At 43.5% G+C, this 18,144-nt stretch overlaps 1 protein-coding gene across 2 annotated transcripts in view; it reads left to right on the top strand.

Moving 5' to 3' along the window:
• The first annotated feature begins 7,977 nt into the window (after positions 1 to 7,977).
• Positions 7,978 to 18,144, top strand: part of CDC42 (cell division cycle 42) — a 46,659-nt gene continuing 36,492 nt past the window's right edge. Inside the window, exon 1 of one of the 2 annotated variants that reach the window (XM_029227658.1) lies at positions 7,978 to 8,080. The gene's annotated coding sequence lies outside the window, so the exon portion shown is untranslated. The remainder of the gene's footprint in view (positions 8,081 to 18,144) is intronic. The other variant, XM_029227659.1, reaches the window with a different exon arrangement.

Raw genomic sequence — 18,144 nt, 5'->3', positions numbered from 1 at the left:
TCTTCTCTGTTCTGTACCTGACATTGCAGTGAGGTGAGGTTAACTGCCTTTGGCTGGCTCTGCTTGAAAGCTCCAGGGCCCCCTTGGTGCCTAGCAACAACCTGACTGCCCAGAATAGTGATTTTGAAGCTGGGTGTGTCTTCTGCGCAGGAAGCCACCAACACCACCAAAGCAGCCAGGGCCTCCCCTTCACTTCCTCTGAGCTAAAACTCCACCTTCAATTGGGGCCAGTACTTAGTGTTTTGGAGCCCTGTCTTAGGATCCAGCACAAATGGGATGTTTCTAGCAAGGGTAACTCCAGCACTTATGAGGTGTGTGATCTCAGACAAGTCATGTCACCTCTCTGAGCTCCAGTTCCCACACCTGTCTCGCTTCTCATTCCCAGCTAGGGTCACCCTAGCACAGCACTGAAAGCACAGAAATATTCAATAAATGTTATTGTATCTGAATCTGCTTGGCTAAAGGAAGATTCAGTGAGTGACTCCTTCTCAGCTGTCCCTTTGATCTTGTTCTTTCCTTCTGAGCCCCTCTCTCAAACAGCTCTGTCTTCTCATTTCTCCACATAAAATCCTGTTTTTATCTTCCCACTCCTCCCCATCTCTCTTCTCATTGCTTACCTTATCCACAGGCATTAAACCTCATCATTGAAAAAATTCCACACTTCTTAAAAAAACCCAAGTGTTTTAGTTTTTAGGCCAATACTACTGATGTAGTGACCTTTAATTTTTAAGGTTTAAATATAGCACACATCCTGTAAAGTGCACAAATCTTTTGTATGACTTGATGAATTTACCCAAAGTGGGCATACTTCTCTAACCACCTTCCAGATGAAGATACAGAATTTAAACAGCTCCCTAGAAGTCTCCCTCATGCCCTTTCCTGGTCATCAACCCCCCAAAAAGTAACTCTGTTATGATTTCTATTGCTCTAGAGTGGTGTTGCCTGTTACTGAACCGAGTGGAGTAATACAGTATATACGCTTTTGTGTCTGGCTTCTTATGTTCAACATTATGTCTGTGCAATTCATCTGTCCCCTGAGCATCCTGCTTTTCCATGCCTGTGAACCTGACATGCCTGTTCTTTCTACCAGGAATCTTTCTGTTCTGTCAGCACGCCCCACCCTGGCCTGACCAGTCTGTGCAATTCCTCTAGACTCAGATTAAACCTCGTTCCTTTGGGAAATCTTTCTTGATCACCTCTGGGTTTGAATCCACCTACCAGCTGTATGACTTTGGCCACGTGTTACTAACCTCTCCATTCCTCATTTTTGTTGGAGATCAGGGTTTCTATATTCCAGAGTTCTTGTGAATTTCAAATGAGATAATACATATTAAATACTTAGCACAATACCTGGAACTTAGGAAGTACTTAATAAATATTACATATAACTATTGTGAATACTCTTCTTATTCCCCCAGATCCTTGTACATACCTCATAGTAGCACTTATTTTGATTATTGTTTGTCCCACTACGTGATCTTAATTCTTTGAGCAGGGATTGTATCTTCTTCATTCATTGTATTTTTTTCAACAGTCATTTATGAGTGTGCACTATATTCTAGCACTGAGGGTACAGTGGTGATGGAAGCCTTGAATTTACTTTTTAATGGGAAGAGACAGATAATAAGAAAAACAAAGAGGTGAGATCATTTTGGATAGTGATAAGCTCTAGGAAGGAAGTAAAGCCGTGTGGTGTGAGAGTGGGTTGGAGGTGCCACTGAAGCTGGGTGGGGAGGAGGTCTTCTTGAAGACGTGATATTTGAGCAAAGACCAGTGGGTGGAAAGGAGCAGGCACGTGCGGAACAGGAGAGAGAACAGCGAGCGCAAGGCTCTGGGGTAGGCACAGGAAGCTCAGATGTGTCTGAGCAATAACAAAGAGGGCAACGTAGCTGGAGCCCAGTGAGTGAGTGAGTGGGTGGTCCAGAGGAGGTCGGAGAGATGGGCAGGAGCCAGGAGAAGCCACTGAAGGGGTTAAGCAGGGGGCTATTGTTCACCTTTGCCTCCAAGGTACCTAGTACATAGTAGACACCTACTGACTGTTGAATATTGGTGACAATGTGCCCATGACCAGTTAGCCCACATGAGTGATTCTCAGGTCATTTTCAAGTTAAAACTTCATCATTGTGCCACGTGCCTCTGGATTCTTACCAAACCCTACCGGATGGGGAAGAAGTCGCTCAGTTGTTTCTAGATTTTTCTCTTCCCTATCTCATCTCATCCACCCTTCTTCAGTGACCCAGATTATCTCCACCAGAGATGTGTAACAGAGATGAAGGGAAGGAGGCAAGCCTGGGCCGGTTAGAGAAAAGGCAAGTAGGAAACAGGTTCGGTCAGTTCCTCTCCTTTCTCTGACTCCAAGAAGGGTCCAGGTCCCTGGACAAGCATAATGATGTGGCACAAAGTGGAGGAGGAAGGCTGAGCAGCAGGAGGGGCTGCAGAAAGGGCAGGAGGTGAGGTCGAAGCCCTTGGAGTAGGCTGCAGCTCCAGCAGCTCTAGCCCCCTAAGGTGTGGCAGGCCAAAGCAGGAGCCCATCTGGAGTCCTAGCAGCAAAATGGAGCTGCTGGCAAGGCCTGGGCCGTGACCAGTCAGAGGAGGCAAAGAGCAGCCAGTAAATCAGAATGGAAGGGAAGTCTTGCGTCTGAGTGATAGAAATTTACACAACAACATCAGCCTTCTAGTAACACCAGTGAGACTTTATTTTTGTTTTATTTAATTATTTCTAACCTTAATTTTTATGAAATGTTACACGTGAGCAAAAAGCACGTAAAACACATGTACAGTACAATGAACGCTTATAAAGCAAAAATCCATGTAATCGTCACCCAGGTCACGAAATAGAACATTGTCAACACCATCCCCCCAACCCTGCACTCCCCCATCCATTCCAGGTTACAACCTCCTTTAGAGGCAGCCAGTAGCCGGATTTTTACAATAATCACTTTCTCGATTTTCTTGATAATTTTATCGCCTATGAATCGCACAGAAAGTCTTTTTTTAAAAAATAAAATTTATTTGTTTATTTAAATATTTTTGGCTGTGTTGCTGCATGCGGGCTTTCTCTAGTTGTGGCGAATGGGGGCTACTCTTCGTCGCGGTGGACGTGCTTCTCATCGCAGTGGCTTCTCTTGTTGTGGAGCACAGGTTCGAGGCGCACGGGCTTCAGTAGTTGTGGTACACGGGCTCACTAGTTGTGACTCGCGGGCTCACTGGTTGTGGCACACGGGCTCTAGAGCGCAGGCTCAGTGCTGGTGGCGCACGCGGCATGTGGGATCTTCCTGGACCAGGGCTTAGAGCCCCTGTCCCCTGCATTGGCAGGCGGATTCTTAACCACCGCGCCACCAGGGAAGTCCCCGCATAGAAAGTCTTAAATTAGGATTTTCTCATGTAAATCCTAAGACTGAAGGCCACAAAGGAGAGCCTCTTTAATATGGAGTCTCCTGTAGTAACCTTGGCAGGCTCTGAGGAGGAGGTAGAGGATTTGCGTTCTTTGGCATTTGGCAGAGAACGCAGTGTTGAGGCTTCTCTCCTTCAGCCGGTGTTTAAGTGCTCACTACATTTAAGGCACCTGAAGAGCACTTTTAGGGGCATGAAGATGCACCCCAAACTGATCCTGCCCCTGGGAGCTTACAGTCAGGCAGAGAAAGCATGGGTAAACATCACAGAAGGGGTGAGGCCCAAAGAAATCCTCAGATAAGTGCTATGAGAGTTTAGAAGAGGCAGAGATCACTTTTGGCGACAAGAAGCAGAGCAGGCTTTGTGGGAGAGGTGGATGACTCTCATTCATTCATTATTTACCAAACATTTTTGAGGGCTGGCAGAGTGCCAGGAAATTAGGTAAAAGGAGACAACAGTGAATAAGATAAGGCCCCTGCCTGCTCACGGCCTAATGGTTTAGTTAGCACAGATACAGATGATTCCAATATGTATGCTTTAAATACCAAGTGTAATGGGAATAATTGGGGCCTGGGGTTGTCAGCGAAGCTTTCAGAGCCGAGATCTAGGCTAGTCCTTGAAGAAAAGGAGTTTGGCAAACAGAGAAGGGAACCACTGAATCTGCAGAGTCACAGAGGTGGGAAGGGACACAAGGACAGTGTTGGCAAAAGGTACAGTTCGTGGTGGAAAGGAGAGTGGGACTTGACAGGTAGGTTGGATGATCAGGAAAGCTGTTCTAGGCAAGGGGAACAGCCTGAGCAGGGGCACAGAGACCAGAAATCGTGGTACCTGCATGCACGATACTAAGTAATTTAGTCTAGCTTCAGTGTAAGGTGTGTGACGGAAGTTGTGATTATTTTATTTTATTATTATTTTTAAAGTATTTTCTTTTTAAAAAAAGTTTTGGCTGCGTGTGTCTTTGTTGCTGCGCCCCGGCTTTCTCTAGTTGTGGCGAGCGGGGGCTACTCTTTGCTGCCATGCGCAGGCTCCTCATCGCAGTGGCTTCTCTCGTTGCGGAGCACGGGCCCTAGGTGTGCGGGCTTCAGTAGTTGCAGCACGCAGGCTCAGTAGTTGTGGCACGCATGCTCTAGGGCGTGTGGGCCTCAGTAGTTGTGGTGCGCGGGCTGAGTAGTTGTGGCCCACAGGCTCTGGAGCACAGGCTCAGTAGCTGCGGCACACAGGCTTAGTTGCTCCAGAGCACGTGGGATCTTCCCGGACCAGGGATCGAACCTGTGTCCCTTGCATTGGCAGGTGGATTCTTTCACCACTGTTCTACCAGGGAAGTCCTGTGATGGTTAATTTTGTATGTCAACTTGACTGGGCCATGGGGTGCTGAGATATTTGGTCAAACATTATTTTGGATGTGTCTGGATAATATTAATATCTGAGTAGAGAAGATTGCACTCCCTAACGTGGTGGGCCTTGTCCAATCAGTTGAAGGCCTAAATAGAACAAAAAGCTGACCCACCCTTGAGTAAGGAAGACTTTTTCCTGGCTTTGGACTCAAACTGAAACATTGACTTTTCCTGGGTCTTAAGCCTGCTGGCCACTGGACTGCAACGGAAACATTGGCTCTTCTGGCTCTTAGGCTGTCGGACTTGGACTGGAACTATACCAGTTCCTGGGTCTCCAGCTTGCCAACTCACCCTGCAGATCTTGGGACTTATCAGCTTCCATAATTGTGTGATAAATTGTGTATAATAAATCTCTTCAGGTAGATAGATAGATATCTAATAGGAAATATAGATAAATACTATAGATATAAGTAGATGTAGATCTCTATCTATTTATCTATCTATCTAATCTCCTATTGGTTCTGTTTTTCTGGAGAACTCTGACTAATACAGAAGGGAAAGGGAAATAACTTTGAAAAGGCAAGTTGGTGCCAGATCATGGAGGACATAGAATACCTGGCTAAAGGACTTTGAATTTTATTTTGAAGGCAAAGGAGAAAACACGGTTTCCTGAACTGGGAAGTGACCTAATAAGAACTGAGATCCAGGGAATTCCCTGGTAGTCCGGTGGTTAGGACTTTGGGCTTCCACTGCAGGGAGAAGAGGGAATTTATTGGCTAATATGACTGAAAATTGAAGCAAGACTGGATCCAAGGGCTCAAACAATGCTCCTAGGACTTGGTTTCACTGTCCCATCTCTCAGCTCTGTTTTGCCCTCTGTCTTGGACTCATTCTCAGGTAGTCTCTTGCCTTACAGTGGGAAGATGGCTGCCAGCAGTGCCATGAGTACATCCCGCCCTCAAAAGATAGATTCATTCAACTGGACAGTGCTGACCAAAGGCTCAGAATTGACCTAAGACTCAGTGGTTCTCATTGTGTCATACGCCCATTGCTGAGATGCTGTGGCAAGAGGGCTCTCTAAAATGCTGATTGGCCAAGCATGGGTCACATGTCTATCCCTGCAACTAGGGGTAGACATCTCCTCTAGAGCCACAGGGATTGAGAACTGGGGGAAGGGTTGCCCCAGGAGAAGTGGAAGTGCTGTTACCAAAGGAAGAAGGAACAGACCCTGGGCTGGTAACCACAGGGGAAGGAGCCCTGGAGACCCACAGGCTGCGCCTTCTGCCAATATGAAGCAGCTGCAGCCAGTGGCGTTGTGGGGAAGGGGCACTAGGAGGTGGGGGTCTGGGCTGGCAGCAGGGGAAGGTGTAGACTGGGGTCAAATAGTAACGCTATTGCCTTGGGGCCTGTGAAAATGTTGGGGAGGGTCCTTCTGACAAAAACCTGACAACACGATAGACAAAGTGCTAAGTGAGTCCTTGTCTTCAGAATAAAGGCAGGAAAAGCCAAGTGGGTTGGGTGACACCTCATGAGATATTGCTGCTGAGGGAAAGGGCAGACACTGTCTGGGGACGCTGATGGAATTGTGAGATGGGATGGAGGACAGGTCACTGCCAACTGGTCTTGCAGGGGGAGAAAACAACCAGTTTTCCCTCAAGTTTAAGAAATTAAGCTCATGCATTTTTACAAGAGTCAAAAATTTACAGTAGAGGGCTTCCCTGGTGGCGCAGTGGTTGAGAGTCCGCCTGCCGATGCAGGGGACACGGGTTCGTGCCCCGGTCCGGGAAGATCCCACATGCCGCAGAGCGGCTGGGCCCGTGGGCCATGGCCGCTGGGCCTGCGCGTCTGGAGCCTGTGCTCCGCAACGGGAGAGGCCACAACAGTCAGAGGCCTACGTACCACAAAAAAAAAAAAAAAAAAAAAAAAAAAAAAAATTACAGTAGCCAAAGATAACCTAAATTCCAACAGTAGGAGATTGATTGAATAAACATTGTAATGCCCATATAGTAGAATGCAGCCTTTAAAAATGATGCTTTATTTGACATGGAAAGATGCTCACAATGTACTTTTGAGAGAGAAATGCAGAGTACAATCTTTGTGCAACAAATGTGCATACATGTATCTATATCTATGACTATTTGGAAAGGTGTACACAGAATATTAATAGTTGGCATCACTAGGGGTAGGACTACAGTTGAAGCTTATCTTCTGATTTCTTTGCAATAAACCTGCTAGGTAGTATGTAGGTGAACTAGAGCCAGCCTCTTGGGTTCAAGTCCCAGCTCTGCTACTGCCTGGCTCGGTGACGTTGGTTAAGTCCCTTAACACCTTCATGCATCAATAAGTGGGGGTAACAGTTCTTAACTTATAGGGTGGTTATGAATTTTACATTACCTACTATTACGTGCAAACCTGTTAGCACCACACCTATAGTAAACACTCAAAAAATGTAGTTATTCTTCTTGTGTAATTAAAAAGTCCAAAAGAAAATATGACTATTAAGTATATTGGAAATAGGTGTTTTTCTTGGCCAAATAACTGTGGTAGTTATCAATAAACGAACTATTATTAAGATAAGCTATTTCCCTCTAACACTGGGAAACATCTGAGAAAAGACAGAGAAGGTTCCTATTCTCCCGAAGTTTGCACACTAGCCGGAAAGACACATGATAAACAGGTGCTGTGTGGATAGGATGATCAGGAAGGCAGTGACATTTGAAGGCTGAAAGCCAAAGGAAGGGCTGAAGAGGAGGAAGCCAGGAGAACCGGTGAGTGCAAGGCCTTTCGGTGGGGAGGAAGTCTCTAAACCAAAAGACGACCTATGTGGTTGGAGCGAGGGATAGTGGGTTGTTGGCAGAGATGAGAAGCGAGCCCTCAGCTCTCACGCCAAGGCGGAGGGAATACAGGCCTGGGGAGTCAGGACGCCGTCCACTTGTAGTGTGATTTCGGGCAAGTCACTGCCTCTGTTTGAGTAGCCACTGTCTTCTCTGCAAAATCGGGATGATAAAACTTTGTAAGGTTGCAAGTATCAAAAGACATGTTAGTGGAAGCGCTTCGCAAACGACCGTTTATAGCATTATTACAAATTCCGCGGAACCAGTGGAGAGTTACCGACACCGGCCACCAACTAGCAAGCGGCGCTGGCGCGTGCGCGTTAGGCGGCCAGAACCCGGGCAGGGGATGAGTTCAGGCCCCGCCCGGAACCGCTCTGCCTCTTTTCGCCTCCCGGTCCCTCCCTTTTCCGCGGGCACCCAACCGTGCGTGTCCTGCGTGCTGACGTCAGGCGCGTGCCCCTGTCCGGCAGCTGAGGAGACCCCGCGCACTGCTGCCAACGCCCCGGCGGAGGAGCTGAGGTGAGTGCGGGGCCCGAGGCTCCCCGCGGGAGCGGCCTCCCCACAGTCCGGTCCCCGCCGCGCTGCCCCCGGCCTTTCCCCGTCCGGGGGGGGACACCCCATCTCTGGGATCCCTGGAAGCCTGGGATCGTGGGGCGCGCGCGGTGGGGGTGGGGTGCCGGGCTCGCGCGGCGCCGTCCGGGCTCGCACGGGTCCGGGTTCTGTCGGGGGACGGAGCGGAGGGGGTCGCGGAGGGCAAGGCTGGGGGGACACAGGTCAGGCAAGAGGTGTGCGGCCGGGACGCCGGGGCAGGGCCGAGGGCGCGGCCGGGGCCGGGCTGTCACCTGGCAGCGGCGGAAGGAAAGGGTCACACCCATCCCGACCACCCTGCTCCCCTCCCCCCGGCGCCGCGGACCCCCTAGGGCGGGCGGCGGTCCGGGGCGCCTTGGGCCGCGGAGCGGCTGGCGGGCGCCTGGGGTGCGCGGGGTGGCGGTGACCCGGACTCCCTGGCCGGGTCTGCCCCCCGCGCCCCGGCTTCGACTTCCTGCTTCGCCGGGCGCCGCCGCCGACATTTTGCGGCGAGCGGGGGGAGGGGAGCGGACTGCGAGCGCGGCGGGGAAGTGGCGGCCGGGCGGCGCGCGGCTCGCTGACGGCCCGGGGCTTTGCTTGCCGCGCGCCTCCCTCAGCGGTCCCGCAGTCCGACGCCTTGTCCCGCGGGGTGGGCCTGGTCACCGCTTCTCCGGTCTCCTTTATTCCTGCCTTAGGTCGAGTTCCTAATACCATTTACATTTCCTTCTCCAACTCGCCCTGCCTATTCAGCTGAAGCTTCCCTTTCAGGGAGTTACCTAACCACCTCCCGAAACTGTCGTTCTGCCGTTTGCCTAATTCCTCTCTTTAGGGGGAAATTTTCTTTGTTCGTTTTTTTTTTTTTTTTTTTTGTCCTCCCCTTTAAGTCCACGAGAAATGCAGTGGGGAAGATTACGTCATCGCAATATAAGGGGTGAGAGTTTTTAACTCCTACAAGTCAGGGACTCACTAAATTAAGACAGCATTTTGTTGGCTCGGTTGGGTCACCCAGTGTCAGATCCTGCCTGTTTCCCAACTCATCGTATTCAGAGATAATCTTTTGAAAGCCTGGCCATCTCATATGCATCTAAAAGCCAGGAAGGTTTAAAATCTCAAGATGAGCTTGTGCCAGGAAATAAAGCGTAAGACAACACTTGCGTGGGCAGTAACTTTAAAGATCCCTTTGAGCACTGGAATGAAGTTAATTTATTTGTGGAAGCATTTCTTTGGTCCAGATTGTTTAACTTCTCCCATATGACTTACTGATTTAGAGTATGTACCAAAGTCTACACTCGTGCAGTATTGTGGCAAGGGTATGGTGAAAAGAGAATCAGTTCATTTCACACCTAATCTTTGCTTGCTAGTCACTTTAATTTTGTAATTAAAAACGGGTTTTGGTTTTTTTAACCAGAAAAACTTAAGTGAGTAACCTTTTCAGACTTTGGGGATCACAGTATTTGTTCTCCAGAATGTTAGGTACATCCAGGGTACTGTGGTACAGAAAAATGTTAGCATTGTAAAGCAAATGAGATCCAACTGTGTAATGCATTGTTATAAGGATAGTTCATGTTGAAACAAATATTTTCTTATTGTTTCTCCTTATTTGTATAGAGAGAACAGATTGCTCGTTAAGAAACACTTAAAGGAAGTGGTAGGTTTAAATCAGCTTCTGTAGTGTGTAGGTGTTGGTAGACAAGACCCAGAAGGTGTCACAGCCTCTTAAAATTTTTGCACGTAATAACTGACACCTGTACTCAGTTGAACTTAATTTTTTGGCAGTCTGAGGCAGGTGTTACAGCCTAGGGTAGTCAGGGGCTAAAATCAAATATGGGTGAGATTCTTTTAAAGTCCACCAAGCCCAAATCTTGACGTTTTTGTAACTTCAAGATTTGTTTTCTTTTATTTGGATACTTTTTCCACTTATAATTTTGTGGTATATTATAGAAGCATTTCCAGTTATTTTAAAAATGGTTACACTAATAAAATGTTTTGATCCAAGAAGTGTTGCATTTGGAAAACTTTGAAGTACAGTTTATTGTGCTGCCTGTCTGGGAGTAGTACTTATAGCCATTCTTGGAAGTAAAAGTCATATTGTACTTTATTTGTAGATATATTTTAAATGCATGTATCATTTTAGGATCTTTTTTGAGAGGACAAAGAATGCTTAATGAGGAACACTTCAGGCTACAGAGCTTCCTCTGCTGGGGAAGGAGGGGTTAATATTTTGTTAACTTATGTCCCATAAATAGATCTGTATATTCTCCTATATTAAAGGGCTTCATTCTAGGATTTCAATATTCAGTATCCTCTTCCAAGTCTATTAGTTTCTCCCACCAGAATGTAAGTCTGTGAAGGCAGGGCTTTTGACATAGTATGGTCACCCCTGTATCCCTGGCACCTAGAATAGTGCCAGACTTATGATGTGTCTCAAGAAATGTTTGTTAAATGAATGAATGTGATGTCTGAGGCTTAATATTTTCACTTTCTGCATATTCTGTAGGCCTGTGTACTGTGTTTCCTGGGACCAATTTTGTGCTTGGTCAGCCATATTCATATTTGGGCTCGTTGAAGTGATGATTACTCATCTACTTTTGTTTGACCATATCCATCTGTTTAGTCCTATATCTTCTGCAGCTGTACTGTCTGAACAGTTAACCATTGCTTAGAAAATCTTTTCTGATGACCAGTTCTTATTCTCCTAAAAATTATTCAGACTTTAATGTTTGTTTCCTTCCTGTATTTCTTTGTTTGAAATAGCAGTTTAATTTTTCCATTTCTTCCCCTCAACAGTATCAAATTCCTGGTCATGTTATGCTTTGTCCCTTACGTTTCTACTTTTAGTTACTCATCCCTTCGGTGCAAAATATTTTTGCTAAAGCAATTTTCATTACTTGTCATTTCAGCTATGTCTGCCACTGCTGCTATTATAAGTCCTGGGTGTCAGAACTCTTCGTTACTAGTCGCCCCTGGGACATTGGTCTCAAACTGCTTATTCCATGAAGTGAAACCCCATTTTTGCCACTGAAGTGGTCTCCCATTAAAAAAAAATTAAAAAAAAGTGTTTTTCAACTATTTAGCTATTATGCTGAAGTCCAGAACAATTTCTAATATAGCAAAATACTACATATTGTTAAGTCATGGTGTTCACCAAGCCTCAGTGGTCAGTCACCTGAAGAGAACGTTGCTCACTCTGTTCTTTAACACTTTACACTTTTAACACTTGCATCATTTTCTCTAGGAGTAAGCCATTTTGATTTGCTGTTTTAATTCTGTTGTTGTATGTTCTTGGGAGAGACACTATTAGTTTAGGGATTAAAAGTGTACACTCTGGAGCTAGACTGCTTGGATTTAAATCCTGGCTGTGGCATTTATTAGTTACATGCAATCTGAGTAAAGTCTTTGTCACTCAGTTTACCTTCTGTAGAATAGGGCTGGCAATAGTTTCTACCTCACAGTGTTAGGAGAATCAGTTAACCTAAGTGAAGTACTTAAGACATTTCACTGGCACATAGTAAGTGCTCTGTAGGTGTTTGCCCTTGTTATTATTACAACCTCTCAATGCCCCCACCTTTCAGAAGTTATCTGCATTTCTCTCAAACATCAACAGTTTAATAACCATCCCCCTGCAGATTAATCTCATGAAACCATAAAAATTAAATGAGGTGAGGATTGGTGTCTGCTCTAAATTTTTTTTTTTTTTTTTGCGGTACGCGGGCCTCTCACTGTTATGGCCTCTCCAGTTGCAGAGCACAGGCTCCGGACGCGCAGGCTCAGCGGCCGTGGCTCATGGGCCCAGCCGATCCGCGGCATGTGGGATCTTCCGGGGCACAAACCCGCATCCCCTGCATCGGCAGGCGGACTCTCAACCACTGCGCCACCAGGGAAGCCCCTGCTCTACATTTTTATCCATTATCTTAACCAGTGTCATGGAAGTAGGGGTGTCAAGTATGCAGTATGTAGTCTGTGGACCAAGAGCGTAAGCATCAGCTTGGAGCTCCTTAGAAGTATCAGGCTCCATCCCAGTCCTACTGAATCAGAATCTGCATTTTAACAAAATCCCCAAGTGATTTTTATGCACATTGATGTTTGAAGCACCCTCTTTAAGACTGCTGGATTTCACAAAAAGCGTTGAGTGCTTTGTTTTTGTTTTTCCCCCACTTAAGTATAACCTGGTCTCTTTCAGGCAGCGTATCAGAATTTATTGCAAGGATTGTAATCAGGAAGTGAATGTGAAACCTGTTTGGCTTTTAGAGGAATGAATTATAGTTTCTTGCCTGTTGTGTAGAATCGCCTCATGTCTGTGTTCATTATCAGGAACTAATGTGTTGTTTAGTTACTAAAGAGTCATTACCCACTTAATAATAACTAAATAATCCCAAATTCTCGTTTTAGAACTGCTTGAACTTGAGTTCAGTTACATGTTTGAACGCAGTGACTTTTTATGGAAAACTAATTGTTAATATGATTAGGATCGTTCACATGATTGTTGGTTATGAAAACAGGTGAAATTCAAAGTTGGCATTTAGCTGATCAAATGTAAAAAATGTTTTCAGCTTTTTTTTTTACTAAAATAAACCGTATCTCCAATCTCAAGGGAAAATGTTTTTTTTTAAAAATTTATTTATTTTTGGCTGCGTTGGGTCTTCGTTGCTGTGCGTGGGCTTTCTCTAGTTGCGGCAAGAGGGGGCTACTCTTCATTGCGGTGCACGGACTTCTCACTGTGGTTGCTTCTCTTGTTGTGGAGCATGGGCTCTAGGCCCGTGGGCTTCAGTAGTTGCAACACAAGGGCTCAGTAGTTGTGGCTTGTGGGCTCTAGAGCGCAGGCTCAGTAGTTGTGGTGCACGGGCTTAGTTGCTCTGTGGCATGTGGGGTCTTCCCGGACCAGGGCTCGAACCCATGTCACCTGCACTAGCAGGTGGATTCTTAACCGCTGTACCTCCCGGGAAGTCCCAAGGGAAAATGTTAATAACTAAAATCTAGTCTTAATATAGCTACCATCCTGAAAAAATTATTGCTACTTTTAAAGGACTTGATTGAATTTTTCTTTTTTCTTACACTATTTGATGTAGCAGTGTATGCTCTAGAGCAATGTTTCCTAACCCTTTTCAAATCAAGGGAGACAGAAAAATATTGTATGCTACACTGGAGTAAATGGATAAGACTATTCTTGGCTTGCTAGAGGTGCTGCAGCCCCAGGAGAGCTGGGGGATCAATGTCTCAGAGCACACCTGTGTCCATTCTCTGTGTCCCAAATGGCAATATGAAGCTGTCTACTGTTGGATATTAAGCCACAGCCATTGTTTTCAGCTAAAAAGGTGATCACTTTTTGTTACTCCTTGTGTAAACAGAAGAGATTGAGAATAACAGATCAAATGAAACCAGAGGGAGAAATGGAGGTGGAGTGAAAGAATACCATGTTAATTAGTGTTAAAGAGTATGAGATGATAAATTTTCTAGAAGAAATCATAAGCAAGATTTCAGCTACAATCCATTTGCTTTGTTGGTGGGCAATTTAAGGATATTTGTAATTTTTTTTTTTTGGTTTGCTTTTAAATCTGTTTAAAAGCAGATGAAGAGGAGTAGGAAGTGAAAGAATAAAGTTTCTTAACAAAGAATCATTTTTATGTGTGGTTTCAAGGATTTTCATTCCTAATACAACTTCACTATAGTTACTAGTATTTGTTTCACCAGCTGAATGGTATTTGAGAGGAGCTCAATTTTAGAATCTTCTGAAGTGGAATTAAACCATCTATATCACTTATTACTTTTCCAGAGAACTATATTTTTATTGTGAAGTTTAAGATTAACAGTAAGATTTAAAAGTAAACTTAGATTTTAAAATGTAAATTTTCATTTATCAGATAATTAGGAATGAATGGATAGTTCCTGTGAATATTAGAGTGCTGGGGTTTAAATCAATATCTAATACCCTCATTTGTTTCAGAAAGTGTACAAATAGTATACATACTACAAAATATAAGCTATGAAAATGTTTGAATTATTTTAGGTCATATGATTTATTTGTTCATGAGGCCAAAGGGAATGTTAGTTCATCCTAAGAGTTTATAATAATCAGTGGAGATGGGGATAAGGGATAATTTAAATTTTAAGAGTAATGTCGGTATTGTTTCTCTGGTGTGTTTCAGAATACCTGGAAGAGATTTCCATGGGGGTAGGTGTCAAATAAATTGGAAACCCTACTTATTATATCCCCATCTTGGAAATTCATGATGTGTGTAAGTTTATTAAAGGTTCATAGAAGTTAGATCGTCAGAGAATCTGTTTAATTCAGTGTTTTTTTTTTTTTTTTTTTTGGCTGCACCATGCAGCGTATGAGATCTTCAGTGACCAGGGATGGAATCTGCACCCCCTGCATTGGGAGTGTGGAGTCTTAACCCACTGGACCGCCAGGGAAATCCTAATTCAGTGTTTCTTAAACTTGTTTGATGACGGCCCTGCCTCCCCCACCCATGGAACACCCTGTAAAGCTTTGAGAAAGTGGACTGGGAGATGCTGGTGTCTCGTGGCTTGTTAATCTCTATTAGGTTCAGGGGCTGTTGGTGTGGCTTTGCTATGGGTAGAAAAATGGGAAAATTTTTCTCAAGTTACTGAGGCACGTGAAAGGTAAAGACTTCAGAGGCCATAGATTATCTATTCTTCCTGTGGCCTAAACCCCACTCAAGAGCTATTGTAAAGAAATTGCTAATATATAGTTCCTTGGGATGGAATTTAGCATTTTACATATAAAACCCATCTTTGGGGTGTCTGTGGGGGAGTAACTCCATCTCAACTTAAAAATGGGGAAAGTATTGGAAGGGAAAAGCAGACCATTATTAGGGACTGGGGAAGTGATTGTCCAGTGGCTGCAAAGGAAATTTCTGAAATGGAGTCACTGTCTCCAGTTTCCTTTGTTCTTGGATCAGTGATCCTAGTTTAGGTATTTATTGTTTTCCAGTATTCTGAAAAGCTTGCAGTAATTTCAAAGCCATTTTTTTAAAGCTCTGAAAGTCATATAATTTTTAACTGTTTTATTTGCGATCCAAAGAATTTCTGTGTTTAAAAAAAATAATTGTTAATGTACACGAGAAGTTTTTTAGAGTTTGTGGTAGTAATCTGTAAGTTTTTTGTATTTTATAATTTGACATATTTCCTTTTCTTTTTCTTGTCATACACACTGCCCAATCCAGTTCTCCCTCACAAGAATAAAAACCCACCCCAGATCCCATCTTTTACATTAATTTTTTTTTTCTGGTTGCATGTGTTACATGGAAATGAAGATGTATTTGCCTTAAAACTTGTCCTTGGTTCTAGTTAAATCAGAGCCAGGAACAGAAAAATCATTTTACTTATTATTGGATAGTTATCTGAGAGAGGTGGGGGCGTGGGGAAAAGACATCATTTTGTGTATCATGATTGGGGTTAAGGACTTAGGTTGGGCTGCCTTAGTTCTTTTTAAAAAATTATTGTTTTTTGGTAATTTAGTAATTTTTCTTCAGGAGCAAGATTATTCATGTCTTGGATGTGACACATATGTTGAAAATACGAAAGTTTGTTTTCTGTTGGCACGTTCTTTACCTCTGCTACTTTCAGTTGGAGAAATTGGTATCATTTCTGCTCTTATAAAAAAATCTGTCTCTTGCACTCTGCCTCTCTTTTTTTAAATATGAAGATGAGACGATTCTTTACAAATATTAAAACACACACTCTAAAAAAAGAAACCTAAGACATAGAAGCAGCTTTTAAAATAGAACGAATCAATGGCAAAGATTTTTTGAAGATGCAGATTCTGGAGATAACTTTTTGGCAATTATGTGATTCCTTAAGTTCATTATACACTGTTTTTTTTTAACATCTTTATTGGGGTATAATTGCTTTACAACGGTGTGTTAGTTTCTGCTTTATAACAAAGTGAATCAGTTATACATATACATATGTTCCCATATCTCTTCCCTCTTGCGTCTCCCTCCTTCCCACCCTCCCTATCCCACCCCTCCAGGCAGTCACAAAGCACCGAGCTGACCTCCCTGTGCTATTATACACTATTTTAATTGATTTAAATCTGAGTGAATTGTTCCAAAATTAGAAGCATGTTTTAATTATAAAATGACAATGTAAGATTGGTTACATTAACTGTGTCACTCTGATATAGTTGCAAACACAATGTGATACACATACTTTGTGGGGATCCTCGTGCTTCTAGGAAAGTATCGTTTTTTTGCTAGTTTAAAAATTGGTAGAGGGACTTCCCTTGTGGCCAAGTGATTAAGACTCTGTGCTTCCACTGCAAGGGGTGAGGGTTCAATCCCTGGTCAGGGAAGTAAGATCCTGCATGCCATGAGGCCAAAAATAAAAAAGTCTGTAGAATTGTGCATTACTAGAACAGAATAGAGAATAGAGTTGCTAGAGATGATACAGGGTGTTTATTCCCCAAAATGATGCTGGGTGGCTATTAAACACTTGCTGTTAACTACTTTAGCTAATTCAGACTGTGGAAGTGACTTAAGCTTTAGGAATAGAATCCTTCTCTCTCAGAGGGTATTAAATTTTGTTTTGTTTTTATCCAGATAGTAATAGATGAGGGTTTAGGAGATTAGAGGACCCACTAACGGGTATATTCTGAGTCCAAAGAACAAGTGTTTTTGACTTGCTGCATCTCTAACCCATACTATTTTATTAATTTGTGAATTCAGCAGCCCTTTGTGTGCAAAGTCACTGTTCTAGGTATTGGGGATATAGCAGTGAATACAGTAGACCAAAACAGATCTCTGTCCCCATGAAATTGACATACTAATGTGTGAATTGGAGATAAGTGTTTGGCTAAAAATGAAGAAGGAGAGGCAGGGTACAGTGGAGTGCTTCTGGGTTTGTAGAACTTGGGTTGCAATTTAAAATAAGGTAGTCAGAGGAGTTCTCAACTGCAGTATGACATTTGAGCAAAGATCTGTAGGGGATGTGACTGAATGAGTCATCCAGGGAAGAGCATTATGGATAGAGGGAATTACTGTAGTCACTCTTGATCAGTGACAGGTACTGTTTTGCTTAATTTTATATGAAGTCTTTAAAAATAGACATTAAACAAATGTATTCCATGATACATCTGGAATATCATTATAGGAAGTTAGCTTCTCGAAATACGGTGTATGTATATAATTTCCATAGAAACAATTGATAATCAAGGTAGAAGTTTGTGCTTTGATGGTGTTGTCTTTGGTTGCAAAGTGTGCTTTAAAAGGCAGATTTGTTGCCAACACGTATTGGTTGTTTTTCAGTCTTTGCAACTCTTATCTTTGTTGTTTTTGTTTCTCTTGATCTCTTTTAGTGAATAGAACTATATTGTTACTCACTGCTATGCAGCCTGCAGTCATGCCAGCTGTACTGCATTGACATAGAATTTAGTGCAAATGTTATAGCATCTCTTATTCTTTGTCAAATTATTTCTTCAAGCACACAGTTGAATGCTTCTGTAGAAGTTCACCCCGTTAACAGATTTTACATCAAAATTGGTAGACTGCTTTGATTCAGAATCTTGGTAATCTGGTTTAAAAATGGCTTGTAGTTTGTAAGCTAGATTGTATGATGATCTGAATGTAGGTACCTCTGCCTCATTAGATATAACAAACTCTAAATGATCATGGTTAGTTTTGTAGTTGGCATCTCACCTGGTAACCTGTTCAAAGAAAGGTTCTCAGTTTGTCACTCATTTTACTGTGTGTGTGTTGTCTAGGTAATATAGTAACTTTTTTTCTTCCTGCAAATGTATGCTTGTATGTGGGATTTCTGATACAGACTGGCACGTGATTTCATCCTTGATAGACTTAGGACCAAATTATTGTGTTCTGATTCTGGGAAGGCTATTCTTTTGCATGTTTTCTCACAAGAGTGCTTTAAGAACATAACAGCTTGACCCTAAGATTTCTTTTTCCAGCTTCTCCATTTATCTGTGGTACAAACCTATCCTGTAATTTCCTAAACTAAAAAAAACTTCCTTCTTAATTTACTACCTCCTTAAACAAACCCAC

This window comes from Monodon monoceros, unplaced genomic scaffold (genome assembly GCF_005190385.1).
Source record: "Monodon monoceros isolate NGI ecotype Baffin Bay Population unplaced genomic scaffold, NGI_Narwhal_1 Super_Scaffold_18, whole genome shotgun sequence".
NCBI lineage: Eukaryota > Metazoa > Chordata > Mammalia > Artiodactyla > Monodontidae > Monodon > Monodon monoceros.
Note: the sequence above shows the minus strand (reverse complement) of the source record. Positions and strands in the feature narration are given on the sequence as shown.